The 19,433-nt window shown below is 41.4% G+C and overlaps 1 pseudogene; it reads left to right on the forward strand.

Moving 5' to 3' along the window:
* The first annotated feature begins 1,297 nt into the window (after nucleotides 1-1,297).
* On the forward strand, nucleotides 1,298-8,012 carry LOC146174391 (uncharacterized; annotated as a pseudogene).
* Nucleotides 8,013-19,433: the final 11,421 nt, after the last annotated feature.

A 19,433-nucleotide genomic window follows, 5' to 3' on the forward strand; every position in this document is an offset into this window, starting at 1 on the left:
GGAGGAGAAACACAAGTGCTGTGCGATGTCAATGTGCAGCCTTTGTCAAAATTGTTGAGCTCGGTGGGTCTGCTTTTGAGCTGTGCAGTGGTGCTGATTTAGCATTAGTGAAGGCCCTTCCCATTGGTGTGGGTAGGGCAAAAAAATCTTACCATCAAGATAATATGAAACACTTGAGATCCATTGCAAGCCGCACGAAGTGGCTCAGAGCCGGACCCCCTGGGCTGTACACTTTTGACAAAGACTATACGTTAAAAGAATCCTCAGGTGGTCGAAAATTATTCTGGAGCCCTCTACTATACCGCGCATTTTCTTTCTTCTTTCACTGCTACCTTCCTTACGGCGCGGTTCAGGTATGCATGCACGAAAAAAAAATTGCATTTGCGTGGCGCCTATCTGCCTCCAATTATATGTCGTTTTAGATGTTCGTGTAGAGGTGTCCCAAGAGAAGTGAGCCAGCTGCACCTTTCCTAGCTTTCCTCAGGAACCAATAAAGGTATTTAACGCTTTAAAATTAAACTGTGTGGCAGTCTCTCAATGCTAAATGAAAGCCTTGCATTCCAAACCGCGTCTTATAAATTTCAGCAGAATTAAACCCGCCTGATTGATTTCATTTCTTTCAGCTCTCCTCTCCACTTATCGTGACTATATCGTGATACCAATTAGTGGTAGTGGTGTGGGTCGACCAGTCGACACGTTCATATGCATCTGTCTTTTCATTGGGCTTCAATTTCTCGAACTGCAAGAACCCTTGAAAACCCACAAGAAGAGAGCTTGCTTCGTTTCATGACATACCCACAATGAATACCCGCGTAAAGACGGCGCCAGGATATATAATAAATAAGCCGCGTTGTTTTCTCTCGTATATTTTTTTCCACAACCAGCCAAATTCTTGGTTATTACGTACCGTGTCTAAATAATCTGTTAACTTTCCACGCGCAGCGACGTCCTGTCTACATCAGTGTCGTCCTTGTCTTTATTTGCGTTATGTTTTCAAGTTAAGTAATCAACTTTGTGCAAGCAATGAGTGAGATTTTAACTTCTTTTGGACAAATTATCTTCTAAACCTTCATAAATATAGTTATATCTTTCTTGACTAGATGGCAGGACAATCTTAAACTCGTAATTTTTGACAGACCTGTATGGAAGTTATTGTTGCTCACTGGGCAAGTTCCGTTAGCTTTGTTTTCGTAGTTCGTCTCGCGCTCCTTCGGCACGTTTCTTTACCACCACCTTTGTACTTTGTTGCTTTGAATGGCAAGATACCCTATTGTTTGTTTAGCTTTACAAGCAGGAAATGGAAGATCCTTCGCCTAAGAGGAAACGCAAATCCTACCTCCTCGAGACCGAACCGTTTGTTGTCCATGGTCAACACGCCGCTATCGATGTCTGAAGATGAACGATGGGGTTGCAGCTGTACAAAATAGTGACCCCCCCCGGCTGCCCCTTCTACACAGGATATTGATACAGAGCCCCTGCCAAGCTCATGTGATACTGAGCACCCGGCGAGCTCATGCGATGAAAATCCGGACCATGGAGGCGAAGATGGCAGCTACACGCCTGTGCGCGGCGATGACGCAAGTGGCGGAGCAGACGGAGCAGACAATCTCCAATCATCCGATGTCAGCCAAGCGCTGAAAGTGGCGCTCGAAGAGTACGGCACTGCCACCCTCCCCGGCTCCACTACGACGAAAGCCGCTGCGCTCGTGATGATCCTTGCTTTCGTTGTCGCGCATGGCCTTCCGTGGGACACAGTTGACGGGCTGTTGCAGCTTATAGATGCGTTGTTCGGATGTCCTGGCAAATTGCTTCCGCGGAGCAAGTATTTGCTAAGGAAGCTGTGGAGTCCGCAGTTGAATAGCTCTGTTAGGCACCATTACTACTGTGATGATTGCGGCAACTGCAGCGCTCAAAGTGCGCGAAACGACGTGCATTGCGAGACATGCGATCATGATCTTCGCATCTCACAGCTTAAAGAAAAGGGATGTTTCTTCAGTATACTGAATATAAAGCAGCAGCTTCTCCAAACTGTTAGCCGTTGCAAAGATGCCTTGTATCGCCAAATGGAGGAGATTGAAAGTGCACTCCAAGAAGATTCGGTGCGCGATATAACAAGTGCAGCACTATACAGAAAATTAGACAGAATGGGAAGATATCACGGCAAGACGTAACAGTAACTTTCAACACCGGTGGGAGCCCCCTTTTTAAATCATCCAAATCTTCAGTGTGGCCCATTCAATTGATTCTAAATGAGTTGCCTCCGAAACTACGCCACCAAAATGTCCTGCTTGCAGGACTTTGGTTTGGTCCTCACCAACCGAACATGAATGTCTTCATAGATAGATTTGTAGAAGAAGTAGCAAAAATTGGAAATATTATGTGGGAGTACGGGGAACAACAAATTATCTCTGCAGTCCATGCCATCTGCTGCTGTGTTGATGCCCCAGCCCGTGTTGCAATTGCTAACCACACGCAATTCAATAGAAAATTTGGTTGTCCTTGGTGCCTCACTTGGGCGGAACAAGCAGAAGGTATGATCCTTATTTGTAAAAAGAAAAGACTGGAAATGTTTGAGCAATGCTATTTATGCCGTTGGTAGCTTCTCTCGACCTGCTTGCTAGCATGGTACATTCGTAACTTGGCAGTGACCATACCTAATTACATATAGAAATTTTTTGAACAAAAGTGCACTGTGTCGCTTCTACTGTGCTAGGAAACAGCATACGCTTAGAGACGAGGAAATGGCAGCTAGCTGTGTTTGTAATCATCTTAATGCCCCATATTAATTCTAGATGTTAAGCACCATATCTGAATAATGTCACTGGCACATATATGAATCATTCTGTGAAGATTTTTGCTAGTTGTTGATTAGGTGTGGATTAACTATAGCGCAGGAGTATAAAGAAACTAGGATGCGACACTGGACAACTGCTGGCTAACTTTGCTGTGCACTACTAGGCTGTGTTTGCCACCGAGTAAAAAAGGAACAGCACTGTCATATTTCACATTCAAAAGCCTGTAATTGTACTGAAACATTGTGCTAAATTTGATCTTGACGTAACGCTTTTAGTGCTTAGGTTGTGTTTTCCATGTGTGACCTATAGTTCATATCTGAAATTGAGGGAAATCTTATTGTAACTTTTTTTTTAATTTAAAGGGGCAAAAATGGAGCACTGGTTTGAAATCGTCGAAAAGAAGTATATTTTAGAAATATTTCAAAATTTAGACTTTCTTTATCAGTCCAGAAAAAAGATTAAAAGTTTATTAGCTTTTTTTATGAGTGGGTAAAATTTTGTGCCATGTTTCGCATATATAGTGAAAGGACAACATTGGAGTCTAAGAAAATGTTCGAAAATTCAGAATTTATTGGTAATTAATCATTCTTGGCTGTAAAGACCCTTGATCAGCTTTAAAATGCAAAACACATGGTCATCTGTATACACAGCATGTCTACTTTCACATGAGACCTGTCCTATCTGTGAAAACACCTCAGTTGAGAGAATGTTCTCTAAACATCTCTGTACATACGTATACATTCTGGCAGTACTGCAGTTCTAACAATTATGGACAGCAGAAGAGTTCTACTCTTTCTATTGTCCTCCACATGTTTGCACATTTGGATTTAAAGACATAGTCAATTCAGTATGAGGCCATAAAAATCATTTTCATTTGAATTTTTCATATTTCTGTATGTTAAACTAATGGTGTCTATTGACATCCTCATTTTTCAGGTGCACCACGTTAGTTGGAGACAAACAATTTAGTTGCAAGGACGCGAGAACGACATCTTGATGACGTCAAGCTTTCTGTAGACTTAGATACGCCTATAAATGGTGTGAAGGGGCCATCACCCTTGCTCAATTTGAGGTTGTTTGACATTGTTTCAAGCCAAGCTGTAGATTATATGCATTGTGTTCTCCTTGGAGCATCGAGGCAAATTACTGACTTCTGGCTGAACTCTGCAAACTGCAGCGAGCTTTTCTACATGGGTATGTACACACATTTCTTTGTCCACTAAAATTTTTTATAACATTATTTATTACCTCAAAGCATAAGCGGAGTTGACGAAGAAAAAAAAAGGTTATATAAATGAGCCAATTGACTGAGGTCGAAGAGGGAGTGGTGGTGGGGCCCCTGAGTTCAGGCAAATATATGAGGATGAGTGTTCGGCAGCAGGCTCGCTGCTGCCAGGTGGCGGATTCTTGTTGACTTCAGTGCTTGACAAACCCACGGCAAGTGGAGTGCAGTGACTCAGTGGTTTTAGAGTGGCAGATGGGACACCATTGGCAGGGTTATAAGTACTGAAATTGAGCCCACGCCTCAGTGAGGGCAACCCCGACCCGGATTCACCAAAGCACAACCTCCTCTGCATGGGTAAGACTGGGAGGAGGGTCACCGCACACTGAGGGACAAGAGCATTTGTGCTATGCCAGAGGTATTCCTTTGTTGAGAGAAGGACAGTAGCATTATCCATGCTGAGGAACTGAGGCATTGATAAGAATAGATGGGTTGTAGAATCTGCAGAGCTTCTACTACATCAGCTCATGATCTGTGCCTGCTGCAATCAGTCCTATTTTTTGTGCTGGCAAAAGTAATAAATGATATCACCCTGCAACATGTGTAACCGTGTTAACAGAAAGGGCAGCATGCTTCCCGTCCGCAAACATGGCAACAAAAGAAGTTTTGTTGGTGATCTTAAAATTGATATATCTTGCTTGCTCAGTAGCGGAGCTTATCATTCCAGCTTGCAGTGTGGCATTGTAAGCAATAACAAATTTTTTGTGTGGTGCAGTACGCTCATAGGAGACTTCTGGTGTATCATTGCTGCACTGATAGAACAGTAGACAAGCATGCGGTACACAAGTTTTTGCACTAGAAATGTATAATATACTTGATCGTTTGGAAGATGTTTTAAAAGTCGCCTGATCCTCACAAGAACATTCTTGTTTTGTCGCATGGTCTAACCCAGAAATCAAGAGCTATATTAGAGTGGCTTAAAATATATTATTATTTTTTTTCTGAGACTAGCTTCTGACATGTTTTATTTGTATTTTCCAATTTGTTGAAGAATGCTAGGCTCTGAAAAGAGGATTTTTTTAGTATTTTAGTGCATAGCATAAGTTTGATTGTTAGGAATGAGCAGGCTATTGTCAGGTTGGAAACTACCTTTTGCTCTTTTCCCTTGGTTTATGCAGTATGAACAAAAAAAACAAATAAAAAAGAAGGGTTGGCAACATCAAGTATCTATATTGTCAGGTTTTGTGTCCTGACTAGTCTGTATTTCTTAACCTGGTTGCAACTTTGTAAGGTAGTGTAGCAAGCAGTTCAAATGATGATACTACAAAAGCAGAGCATGTAGTAGTTATCTACGTTATTTGAGTACAGCTTCTCATTGCTAGTGCCTTTCTTCAAGCCTTGGTATAGAGCATAAGGGCTGCTGTTGCAGTCAGCCATGCTGAATGCCTTTATTTTGCAGGCTCTCCGTCCACTACAGCCTCCTTGGACCAGCGGCTACTTAGTATTCGACCACCACACTCTTTCACCCGGCTGCCGAGGTCTCTTGTCGACAGATGTTTCTGGAAGGCAGCTGAATGGAAAAATTGGCTCCTTTTTTATATGCTGCCAACATCATATGGGATTCTTCCTCTGCGCTACTGGAAGCATGCAGCCTTGCTGGTAGAAGCCATCTTCAATCTTTTGCTGACACAAGTTACATCAGCACATCTCAGACGTGCAGGTATGTACAACATGGTTTGTTTATTTTTATATATTATGACAACATTGGAGTAATAATGGGGGGAGTTGTTAAGCATGGTTGAGACAATAATGTAGAGAAGCTATGAGAAGTTAAAATTAAGTCTTTTTCACTAGTGCTCATTAGTTGATACACAGTAGGGCAAACTGTCACCTTGATATTCAGTAGAGAGGCATCCATTGACATCTTTTAGCTCAGCTGTTGATATCATTTTTTATGTTCTGGATATATAAAGAAAAAACAAAAATAAGATTATATGAGCCTACAGTTTAGGCCCACAGATATTGCAATGTTTTGAAAATATATAGGGGTATGTTCATGCTTGTGTGCAAGAAAGCTGGTGAAACACAACTGCTTGTGAAGGAGAATGTTGAGGCACCTGCTGGAAAAGCATTGGCATGATATTGCCACCTGGTGTTCCCGAGATTTTTAGGTGGTGCCTGGGAGAAAAAGACGCTAAAGTCTGCTCGCGTGCTCTGTGCGGAACGCTGGCTGCTGGTACAGCTTCTCCCTGTCTTTTTAGGCACGTCTAGCCTTATTGTCTATGGAAATATATAGATTGAAAGGTCTTTTCATTGGTTTCTCCCTAATTGTGGTCTATAATAAAGTTTACATTTCAAAAATGTTGAGCACTTCAGGACTCTATGGGGATTTGTGCATGCCTCTGAGTGTCCTAAGGTTTCATTTACAGGCACCATCTTGTTAACTCCACCTGCGTTTTCTCATTTTTATTGTCTTTTGTTTCCTTTATTATTTTACTTGACTTTGTTTTTATGCAGTGCATGCAAGCTGCCACTGGCTTCAGCATCACTTTGTTGCACCTGAATACACCTATATGGTCATTTATTGTTGCTATATGCAGACTATCCCATACTATCTTGCCAAAATTGATTTTACATTGTAAGCTGCATCAAGCTCAGTGTTCTTGTTCTACACTGGAAGCATCAAATTTACAAAGGTCAGTGGAAAAAAAGCAGCTGCATAGTGGTCAACAGCAAAAAGCTGTGGTTATAACGGCCATCCTTAAATGACAGGTTTTGTCAGTCTTGTACATAAGCTTGCAGCTGGCTGCTTAAAATACTTGCAGTTGCTGATTTAATGGTGGTGGTTTGATTGTAATAGTGCAGGCTGTTCATAAAAAAAATCAGTAAGGCTTATTGTTTATTCAGTACAAGGTGGGGCAAAAGAGTCACTTCCCTACGCAGTTTCCCTCAAGGCAGACGAGACATTAACTGATTTAAGGAACTGCTGCACCATTCTCAAATGCAATTTTGTTAGGAAATGAGATATCTAGTGCCCACTGGATATTCTCAAAGAGCATGTTCTTTCCTGTTTTTACTAGCTTGATGTCTAAATAGATCTGGTACTCTCTGAACGTTGCAAGCTGGAGGTTTCTAGTATGAGAGATGGTCCTATATAGATCAACTATATGCTTTCGTTTTTCAGAGCAACTGCTACAAACCTTCGCATCCAGGGCTACATGACTGTATGGACCACGTTTCATGACGTTTAATATTCATCAGCTGTTGCACCTTGTGACAAGCGTCAGGAACCTGGGACCATTGTGGGCCAATTCAGCTTTCCCTTTCGAGTCTGGTAATGGGAAGCTGGTGAAGATGGTGAAAGCAGCAAAAGGGGCTCCATTGCAAATTTTGGAAAGGGTAGTAGCCGAAAAGGAATTAGAACTTGCTCTAAGCTTCCTGTCATTGCATTTTCACGTAAAGAGTTTTTGTGAAGACTTATTGTTAGGCAGGAAAACTAGAAAGGCAACCAGGGTGGGAGAAGTGCACCTGTTTGGAGCACCAGTTAGTCCATGCTTGTTGCCACAAGGTGCAGAAGCAGTCAATAATCATTTGGTGGCTGGGGATGGTGACAGCATTATGAATATTACAGGATGAGTTTTAAAGGAACAATAATCCACAGTCGTAACTAAAAGAAGGCAAAGAAAAGTGATAGCTCTGCCATTTTTACATCTGATGGCACATATTTTGTGGTCCGTCGTATACTGGTTGCTTCTGGTGCAGATGCTGAGACACCTAGCAGAGTACTACTACTGTGCCAGAGGTTATGTCTCCCTGAAGATTTTGATGGGGCTAGTAGCTTTCCACCGCATATTAAACAGTGCATTTTCTCATCACTCACTACCTGTGCAATTCTCAACCCAGCTAGTATTTCAATGCCCTGTTTGCTCATTGATTTTGCTAATGAGGGCACAAATTACATTTGTACACTGCCGAACCTTATCGAGCGGGACTAAATACAGTTTTCATCAGACCTACATCAGAAGAGAATATGTTTGGTTGTGTTTGTTCGGCGCTCAGAAAGCACAGCACAGTAACAACAGAGGATGAGGCAAGTGCAGGACAAGGACTTATGCTGTCCTTGCCTCTCCTCTGTTGTTACTGTGCTATATGCTTTCTGTGTGAGCCCAATCTTGTCTCCTGTAAAACTAAAGCTTCTGCCAGTGATTTTCATTTGATCCTATCCTGTGTCATCTGCTGCCACCCAATTACCGCAAACAATTCCTAATCTTACCCTGCCTACTAAGCTTACCTTTCTTTGGAATTTTTTCTTTGCACTACGTGCCCTGCCCATACATTTCTTACTTTTGGTTTCATTTAAAATATCCTCAACTCTTATTTGTTTCATAGCCCGTTCTGCTTCCTGATGTCTTAGCATTTCACTCAACATTTTTCCTGCTACAACTTGCTGCAAAGTCCTCATTGTTTTAGTACTGGCAATACACAACTATTAGAGGTTCCTCTAGAGGGTTCTTAGTAAGCTGGTATGCCTGGAAAATATGCTCCATTTTGATTCTCCTGGCACTGCCCCCCTAACCCCACCTCCTTGTTCGGATCAGTGGTCATATTTTGTGCCATAGTTCGATATATTCATTTTCAAATGTGAGCTGCTCACTAGCTTTTCTATATTGATTGCTGCCAGGCTTTGAAGATTACGTCACTTTTTTCATTCTAGTGCCATTACATGTTCTGCTTCGGGCATTATTTGGATGGAGGCAGATAGCTCTCCAAGAAGCCCTCTGATGTTCACCAACGAACACTTGTGTCCGAGTCTGAAAACCTGCTATTGCATGTAAGAAAATTCATCACTGGTGGTTTGTGTGAACACATAATGGCAAAATCTTGGCATATCTGTTGATGGCATAGTAATTCACATTCTGTGTATGCTTTTGTAAATCTAAGCAAGTGAAATCCCACTAAGATCTATTCTCAACAGTTTGTTAGACCTCCAGCTGTAAAATAGTCTGTTATTTATTTTAACACCTGTTCTGCAGCAAAAACATTTTTAATTTGTTCTTTTACTTGATCTGTTTTTGTTTTGACATGACATTAAGGTGACTGAAACTTCGTGCAATGCATTCAACTATGAATGTGGTTGACTGGTTATGATGTTTCTTTGAGTGATCAAACCAGTATATGCATGGCTTTGGTACTTTTGGCATGTACTTTTACGATAGTTTGTCAAGTGACAAAGTGCCCCAATTTACCCTCACCAACCAGAGATTATGAATAACTTTGTGTACAGCAAGAAAATTCTTTTTTGACTGTCAGATATCAACCTCCTTCAGGCGATACTTTTAGTTTTGGATAACTCATTTGAATATGCATCGTTTGAACAGTTGCAACTGGTTCTTGATGAAGATTTTAACATTAATGAAATTTCAAGCATTGCCTCTTCTATTGCACTGAAAAAGAAATGACAAATTTCAGTTTTCAAAATTTGATAAAAAAAACACCAGCGTGCCACGAGAACTACTTCATCTGCTTTGGATGTAACTATTACTCATGGTAACACACTAGAAACCGTAGCCAGCCTGAGTGATCACAGCCAGCCTTAGTGATCACTGTCTGTTTTTCATGGATTAATCAGACCAATGCCTTCTCTTTTTTCAATGCCAGGCACATTGCTTGCTTTGCAGTGCAAGTGTTTGCATGCTTTAGTCCAACTAGTTGGTGATGTGCGTGCTTAGCTCCTTCAATTACCGGTCTCTGAGGCTGCTTGCTGCCAAGCTTGAATCTGCTGACAGCTGTTTCAGTGTGTCCACTTTGGCACTGTTCAAGTGGTACTCACAGATGTTGAGTGGGCATGAAGCCTAGATGAGGAAGTATGAGAGGAGGATGGGATAGTGGTTTAGACTGTTAATTGTCAGTATCTGGCTTGCATTGTAAAATAGAGGAAAGGAAATTTAGACGCAGCTGCACAAAACAAACATTCTTGTTCTAAGTTCATTTTTCAAAGAATAACTGCCAGAAGTCTGGATTAATATTGGGATCAAATTATTAGCAGCGACTGAAGTTGGGCTTTCCAGAAAATACTGTACATTATGCACACGCTACATTTAAGGCCATACTTCCTCAGCATTAAAATGCACGCTTGAAAATTAAATTTGTTATGCCACAAAGATAAATAAGAAAACCTTGAATCGGCATTGAACAGGTAAATGAAAGAAAAATAAGGTTTTCACTTTGTTGCCACTAACTTGTGTACAGTTCAAGAAAATACACAACCAACTCACATCACAGTTGAGGAAAGCTAAGGTGCAATATTTCCACAGCTGCTTCAAGATGTGTCAATATGTCTTTTTTGAATGTGGAAGAGTGTAATTGATGCACTCAGTCCTTGTATGGCTATGCCGCCTATTAGTGTCAGATGGCTGTGCACAGTGAACTTGTTACTAAAGGCTCGAGCATGTAATTTTAACATGTAATACATAAGTACATTGACTAATACTGACTGACAACAATCACTAATGATCAAAGCACAAAAGATACAAACATAAATAATATCCAGCTTCCACCTATCAAATATGTTCATGATAGCCTTGCATTGCAGACAGCCTGTTTCCCGTTCTGCATGAAATATGCAAAAGAGTGCTATATGAAAGTGATAACAAAAATGATGCCGAGAACCACCGACCAATATCAGTTCAGCCAACTTTTCAAAGGGCCTTAAAAAAAGTGATTTTGTCCTGAATCGACTGCTTTTTCATGATCACAAATTTATTTCAGAATGTGAACACGGGTTCAGAAATGGGTGCAGTACAGTTTACTTTTTTGACACAAAAGGAAATAAATTAAAAACATTGAGGCATACAAACTGATAGCCAAAGTGCTTGTAGACTATAGTAAAGCATTTGACAGAATCATATTGTTCTCCATGAATGTTTACGTCAGCGTGGCGTTGGGTTGCATGTCCCTGGCTCTTAAAATTTGTATCTTGCAAGGTGCATTCAGTAAAGTAATTGATAGTGTAGCAGTCTGTCATAATTTCCAGAAATACCATGCGGCATTCTTTGAGGGAGATTAGGACCTTTTTATGTCTAACATCTTTTTAAATGACGAAAGTATTGACAGGCATACCAAATTCGTTTTGTAAACTAACCAACTTGTTTTTCAGATTAGATAACAGCTTTCTACTTGTTGCATAGTGCCAATGATAGGCATCTTCTGCAACTCGCTTGCACGTTTAAGCAAAACGAGTGGAATAAACTCTAATAAATCAGAAATAATGTTTGCTTCAAAAAGCAGGCTAGAAAATTTGAATGATGGCCTGAACTTGGGCACCTTTCTGCTCGATATAAAATCGCACAAGGCTCTAAGCGGAGTTTTATTATGCTTTTTGATGCATATATTTGGGATGCATATTGGGATGCATATTTTGGACGCATTTGGGATGCATATATTCAGCAATTGATGGAAAAGTTATCTTGTTCTGGTGGCTTATCACATCGATCTCAAGGCATTTTTTTTTCAGTAAGCATTAAACCAAGTCTTTCACTCCCTCTTTTCTGCACGTTAATGTAGGCCACGAATGCTAAAAAGGTACTACTTAAGTGGTACCTTTTTAGCATTCGTGGCCTACATTACTGTCTATAAACCTGCTCCTCTTTTCAAACACTTGTTCCTAAAGATACTGTGGGCTCTTACATAGCAGTTACACATATTGGATCAGGTCATCTGAGGAATCTTTTATGCAGTGACCATATGCACAAAATTACTTTGCAAAGCATTGATAAGCAGTGCACCATTTCTTCTCACTAAGAAGAAAACATGTTTTGTTGGCTCCATTTACACAACCCACAAAGCATTGCTTGCAATATCTGTTACAGAAATTATGTTAATGAATTTGCGGGGTATGTACGGATGTTTTTTATACTGTTTACCTTTTTTCCTGTATCTCAGTGTACAGCACTTTAGTCATTTTGTTAGTAGAGCAGTTCTATATTTAACTTTCTTTTCGTAGCATAAACAAGTTGGAACAGAGTGCATGTACTTGTAATAGTTTTAGTATTTCTGACTTACATTTTTTGCAATTTTTTTTAAATGTTATGCTGTGTATATGTAATATCACTTATGCCAGAATGGTGATCTGGTCTAGTCAAGCTGTGTCCACAGCTTTTTGCCATGGAAGCCATTGTATAAATGTTGAAAATAAACTTTATTTAATCGATTACACATGCATCACAATTTTTCCTCAGATTCAATTTGGTGAGGCCGTATTACCACTAACTTGCAAATTATCATGGTTCTTATTGCAACCTTTTGTCTTCAACAAAGGTCACCATATTGTAGTATAGAATAATTACGTTATCTAGATATGTGTTTTTACGCATGGTAAGTTAGCTTTCAGTTTTAGTTATTTGAGGCAAAATGCTGTAGGCTTGTCAGTTGCAGTCAGTCTAGATATCAAATATATTTTCTTGCTCTTAACTGATTATTTATGGCTTTCTCTATACATGCATGATAATCTCAATTTCCTGGTGGAATGGAAAGTATCAATAAATAAAAAAATGTGTTCTGAATTTTTGCAGACAGCTAGCTCTGCTGTACAAAAGCTGTAGGTTTTTTACTAAGTAAATACCAGTTTGTGTTTTGGTCTTGTACAATTAACCAAATGAGGCACAAAGGGAAGTGATGAATGAAATGCCATGTATATATGCACTAGCATATATTTGCAATGTCATTGGAAAATTTAGACACCAGAGCCACATTCTGTGATGTGACCTAAACTGCATTTGCAGAAATATAAGCTACTATATACAAGGTTGTTTGCTTGCATGAACATGGGAAATATACTCTCTAGTTAGAAGTTATATATGCTTGAAAGGATTTCAAGATATTGTACTGCCACACACCACGCATGCAGTCAATTGCTTGCTATATTTTGGAGTTGCATTGTCGTGCTATATATATTATACATATGCTTAATAAAATGAAAAAGAAGCAGGGGAGGGAAACCAAGCACGCTCACTCACATTGCATTCTGCTGGCCTCTTGGTCACTGTCACTTGTGTCACAGTTATGCAGCAGCGGGTTGCAAATTTAAATGCTGACTACTTAATTATTTGTAAATAGTCAATTTTCAAAAATTTAACATATATTTTCACTTGTATTTATTATATGCGAGTTGATAAAGATGAATGAGGGGTACCTAATTTTCTGTTGCAGTTTATATATATATATATATAATAGAGCGAAGGGTACGCTTCATTTAAAGAAACATTTTATTAGACTCGACGTTTCGATCGGAGACCGATCTTTCTCAAGAGTGAATCTTCTTGGATAGTGTTGCGGCTTTTTAAGCATTTGGACATAGAGTCACCATGCAGTGCTTCGGGGATGAAGCCACCACGCCAAAACAAAGGTATGACCTCAGACGACGCTGTGGCTCAGTCCAACGGCTGAAGCAATACTGACAGGCCGACCAGGCTCACGCGCCCACCAATTCTCCTTCTGGCGATGACATACACTCTCGAAATTTTTTAAAGTTAAGAAAAATAATAGACAAAAGAATCAGGCACGAGCTCCACGTAAAATCCCTTCGAATATATCTGAAATCGGAAATTGTACCGAGAGGACTTACTCTATCTCTAACCCCATCGATGAATAACCTTTCGGAATCCCATCGACTAGCATGGACCAAAGAACTACTCGGGGCATCTTTTAAACTTTTGAAAATAACAATTGAGCACTTTGAACAAACGTTGGCATCATTAAACTTCGAGGAGAGGCGGGCGCGTCACAACATGTTGCTTTCAACATCACAGGCAACCGAGCTTGAGGTCTTCCAGTCTTGCAAAATTGAGCAAATTTGGACAAAGAAACTTAAAAAGTTCTCCCGGGATAACATAATTGTTGATGCAAACATAGACCCTACAAAAGAAATACAACCAGGGAGCCACATACACCCATCCAACGAGAACCTCAAAACCGTAACCGAACACCTAACCACATTAGACCGAACACCCGAGGAACCACACCTTCCAGAAATTATGATTAACCTCTCAGACTCTCAACTCACCTCCGATGAAAAGTCCCTTTTGTCACGCGGCCTAAAATTCTGTCCAAGTAATAGAAAGTATAATGAATTTCAATTATTCAAAGATCTGGATAACTTTTCTCGAAATCTTAGACTACGTGAATACTTTTTCGATAAACCAAACTCGAGTAATCCGCACTTCCCCCGACATCAGGAACCGTGGACGCCCAAACCTGGTAGGGAAAAATATCTTGACATGTATATAAAAGCAGTACAAGGGGATATTCTTCAGGCCTTTGGGACACGCAGATCTGGCCCACCTAACCTCACAAGGAAAGAACGTAATGCATTAGGCTCACTCGGCAAACGAACTGACATTGTTATTAAACCCGCCGACAAAGGTGGAGGTATAGTCATTTTAGACAAAAACGATTACATTCAGGAGGGCAACCGTCAACTCAATAACCCAAAATTCTATAAGAAACTCTCATCGAACCCCACCGCTGAACACCAGAGCATCATAGGAAAAACTCTGACTAAACTAACCGATGAAGGTGAATTACCCCTACGTGTAAGTAAGGCACTGACGCCAAAAAATGCCTCAGCGGGGCGCTTCTATATGCTCCCGAAAATACACAAAGAGAATTATCCAGGGCGACCTATTGTTTCCGGTATCGGCACACTCACAGAGCCAATTTCAGATTATATCGATTCCCTAATCAAACACATACCTCCGAAACATCCATCTTACATACGCGACACCAATCATTTCCTGAGAGAATTATTCAATATTACCTTCCCTCATGGCGCTTTTCTTGTCACCCTTGACGTGGTGTCACTTTACACTAACATCCCACATGACGACGGAATCCAGGCCATGATCGGAGCATACGAGAAATATAAAATTTTAGACTCTCCTAGTCCAAGTACCATCGAGACACTAGCCAATCTGGTCCTTAAACTTAACACTTTTGAATTCAACAACTCATACTATCTTCAAACTAGTGGTACAGCTATGGGCACCGAAATGGCTCCAAATTACGCAAACATATTTATGAGCAAAATTGAGTCCGACTTTCTGTCCTCATGTGCAATCAAACCAATATTTTACAAACGCTTTCTGGATGACATATTCATGATTTGGACCGAAACAGAGGACGAACTCGTAAAGTTTATCGCCTCATTCAACAACATACACCCTAGCATCTCTTTCACACACACCTACTCAACTAGTAAAATCAACTTCTTAGATGTTCTGGTTCGAGTTGAAGGGGGCGCATTAATCACTAGCGTTTACATAAAACCCACAGACAGACAACAATACCTTCACTTCAAAAGCTGCCATCCACGCCACTGCAAGACTTCAATCCCATACTCGCAAGCTATCAGATTCAAACGTATTTGCTCAAAATCCATAGATTTTCAAGAAAATGCTAATCGCATGCGAGTAACACTAGAGAAACAACACTACCCGCCCTCTATCATCGAAGATGCCATAAAAAAGGCTGAAATAAGTAATCGTCATCACACCCTTGCGGAATCACAGCCAACACCACAGCACTGTAATCTCATTCTAACCTTCGCAGACAATATCCCAAATATTAACAAAATCCTTAAAAAACATTTCAATATCATAGAACAAAGTCAACGACTTTCCAAAATATTCTCGACTGCTCCTCAGGTAACATACAGAAGACCAAAGAATTTACAAAACCACGTTGTCCACTCAACTGTCAATAAACCGACACCTTTGGGTTGCACGTCATGCGGAAAAAGCCGATGTCAAATCTGTAAACACATGCAATCCACAGCACTAGCTAAAAGCACCCACTCAAATTTCAAACATTTTATACGAGAAGATTTAAATTGCGATTCTAGCAATGTTGTTTACATGCTCGAGTGTGGTGACTGTGGTATGCAGTACATTGGCCAAACAGATAATTCCTTCCGATTGAGATTTAATAACCACCGCTCGCACGCTCAAACCCTTCCCAACCTCCCCCTTTCGAAGCACCTTCGCAAGAAGGGACATGAGTTCGATAATCTTAAAGTCACAATATTACAGAGTGGCTTCAAAAACACTCGTGAGCGCGAACAACGAGGATCATATTTCATTTTTAAATTTAATACTCTACCACAGGGCTTAAACGAAAACCACGGGGTCCTGTCCTCTCTTCCGATGTCACGAACACAGGAAATGTGCACACCTGGCCAAGTCGTCTGAGGTCATCACCTTTTTTGAATACCAAAGTGTTGGTGTGTTCTGGTCTTGTCAGAGCCACTTACCTCCTACCGCCCTCCCCCCTTTCTGTTTTCTTTCGCTTGCTTCCGACACTTTTTTTTTAAGCTAACACCTTTCCTTATCCACCTCTATCCCCCCCCCTTTTTTCTTTTTTTATTTTTTATTTATTCATTTATATTTTTTTTCCCTACTCCCACTCTTCGGCCGTTGTGGCCAGGAAGAGTGAAAATTGCCCGCATTCTTTCGCAGCAGAGACTATGCATCCAGACACCTGTGTCAGCGCAGTTCGACAGGCCTGTCCAGCACCTGCGATGCACCTGCGATGGCACACCTGGACATCATCCTTCCCTACTGTATCTGTCTCTTTCCTCTGTCTCCCACGTTTTGTTTTCCTACCCAGGTGTGGTCTATGTCCAAATGCTTAAAAAGCCGCAACACTATCCAAGAAGATTCACTCTTGAGAAAGATCGGTCTCCGATCGAAACGTCGAGTCTAATAAAATGTTTCTTTAAATGAAGCGTACCCTTCGCTCTATTATTTTTTAAGCGGCCAAGTACGTTAAATGTTCTCGCATCGTATATATATATATATATATATATATATATATATATATATATATATATATATATTCAGAATAAATTAACTATGAAATGCATAGCATCATATAGCCTTAAATTTAACTTGAGTGAGCAATTACGTCACCTTGACAAAGTTCCAAGTCTCGACCATACCTTCGTATAACTGGAATAAGTACTTCTACAACATGAGAAGTTTTCATTAACGAGAGCTTTGTGCCAGCAAATGAGAGGCCTCATATGGTGTAATGAGCATATGAGAAAATCATAGTCCTCATACCAAGTATAAATGAGTGACACTCATACAGCCAATGAGAGCAATGAGAGCCTCATAGTTCTCATCTATAGTTATGAGATTCTCATTCTTCTCATTGACAGAATGAGTGTCACTCATTCACATCCAAATGAGAAACTCATATGGCTCATAAAAAACTCATTAACTGTCATATTAATCTCATTCTGCTCATACCATTCTCATACATCTCATACTGATATCATACGGTTCTCATTACAATTTTTCAGTAGGGGAGGGTGACGGCGACGCGTACAAAGCTACGCGCGCTCTCGCGCGGGGAAGGAGATTTTTCTACAACCTTGTGGAAGTTTCGATGCGGCGACGCGCGGGCCTTGCACCGCGCCAGCTTACTAAAAATGTGCGCTGATTTCGTGATAGTGAATAGAGTTTTTAGGCCTTTGTCGTAATGCTATCCTTAGGTGCCTGTAAATGCCTCTAAAGCTACATATAGTGCAAGTCATATACACTTTCAGCTGGCTAATGAGCTATATATATTGTATTCGCTGGTCGTGCTGACGAAAAAGAAGTGCGACAGACTCCTAGAAGAAGACGCAGACAAGTGCTGTGCGAGTGCTGAGCTGTGATCATCCTCAGTGGTATGGACAGCTGCCGTACTGTGAATATTTCCCGTAACATCTCTTGGTGGAGGTGCTGGGTTCCATTGGCGACCCGAACTGTGGGCGAGAAGGCTGGAGTAGTAAGGACGTTTTTGAGGCGACGGCGAAATGAAGAGCTGAGAAAGGACAGTTGGGTGCCGGTATCAATGAGAGCAGAAACGGGAACACCATCTACAAGGACGTCGATGCGATAATTTTGTAGGGCAGGGGACAGCAGAGGTTTTTCAGTCCGGGTCACAAATGCAGCGTCACCTCAAGGAGCTGCATTGGCTAGTTTTCCGGTATGTGGCAGGAATAGGACGGGAACAAACTGCGGCGAGGAACAGGAGAACGCGAGCGTCGGGGTTGCGGGTATGGTGAGCGGTTGGCAGCACGAAAAGGGACACCGGGGTCAACAGGGGTCTGGTCGGGACGAGGTGAAGAATAGCGAGTGGCATAGTTTCCGCAGCGGTCGGCGTAGGTGAATTGACGAGATGGCGTGTACCAACGGCTACAGAAGTGACGGGAAATGTGGCCAACGCGGGAACAAGTAAAGCAGATGGGGCGCGATTGTCATGGGTACACCACGCATTCGGATTGCGGTACCGATATCGGGCGTGAAACCAGCGGTGGGTGAGGCAGCTGCAATCACTGGAGGGGCAAGTCCTGATTCCACGGTGTCGGTGCGGCAGGTAGAAGGGAGACCCATATTCGCAACCTCTGGGCGAACAACAGCCTGAATGAAAAAATGCAGATTTGCTAGCCATAGCGCTAGCGCTAGACCACTGCGCAATCGAAATTTTATGTTCCGCGTGATATTCCGCGTCATCAGGCATGCTTATTACATAGACTTCGTTTAAACGTGGCTTTCACGCACAAGTACTTACATTTAATGGGACAGATGGACTCGCCGGAATGTTCAACTTGCGGCATCGCAGAGACTATGGACTATATATTATTGGTGTGCCTTGTATGCGCGTGAAAGAGGTGTGCTAGCGGCTTCCTTGAAGCGTTTAGACAAGAGGCCTCTTTTGAGAAACTGCTGCTGGGCGCTTGGCAGGACAGGGAAGGGTGTCCAGGCAGTGCGTGCTCTTTGCCGTTTTTTGCGCGCCAGCGGACTTGATTCGCGCTTGTAAAACAAGCTACTGTGTCTGTATATGTATTTCATATGCATTCTCCCACATCGTCATCCATCATGACCTTCTTTCTTCTCTCCTTCCCCTTCCCCAGTGCAGAGTAGCAGGCCAGATTTGAACTATTCCGGGCAACCTCTCGGCCTTTTCCTTTCAATAAATACATCTATCTATCTAGGTACCGAGTTTTCTTTTTCTTTTTTTCCCGTGCTAAGCTGCCAGTCCATCAAGGTGCACATTGAAGGTTGTTGACTTCCTTCTGTGACACAGTGGTACTAAAGACGTTAATTAGGCGTCCGTAATCCTATTGAAAACCCAAGCAACCCTTTAGAACCCTTTAAGTACTTAGCTAAACATGGCAAGGTGTGGTAGAACAAAGCTATAGGAAGCAATACTTTTCTAAACATGGGCTGTAAACATTGCGTGTATATCCATGCTTAGCCAAGGTAAACCACCGCTGATTTTTGTTTTCACCGTGAGTCTTCTTTTTCAAGTAGCTAGATGAGCAGCTTAGGAATTACAACTTGGGCATAGTTGTAACTTTGTTTTCGGAATAA

The sequence above is a fragment of the Amblyomma maculatum genome, chromosome 11 (genome assembly GCF_055883805.1).
Source record: "Amblyomma maculatum isolate TAMU_Amacu chromosome 11, ASM5588380v1, whole genome shotgun sequence".
In the NCBI taxonomy this organism is placed as follows: Eukaryota; Metazoa; Arthropoda; class Arachnida; order Ixodida; family Ixodidae; genus Amblyomma; species Amblyomma maculatum.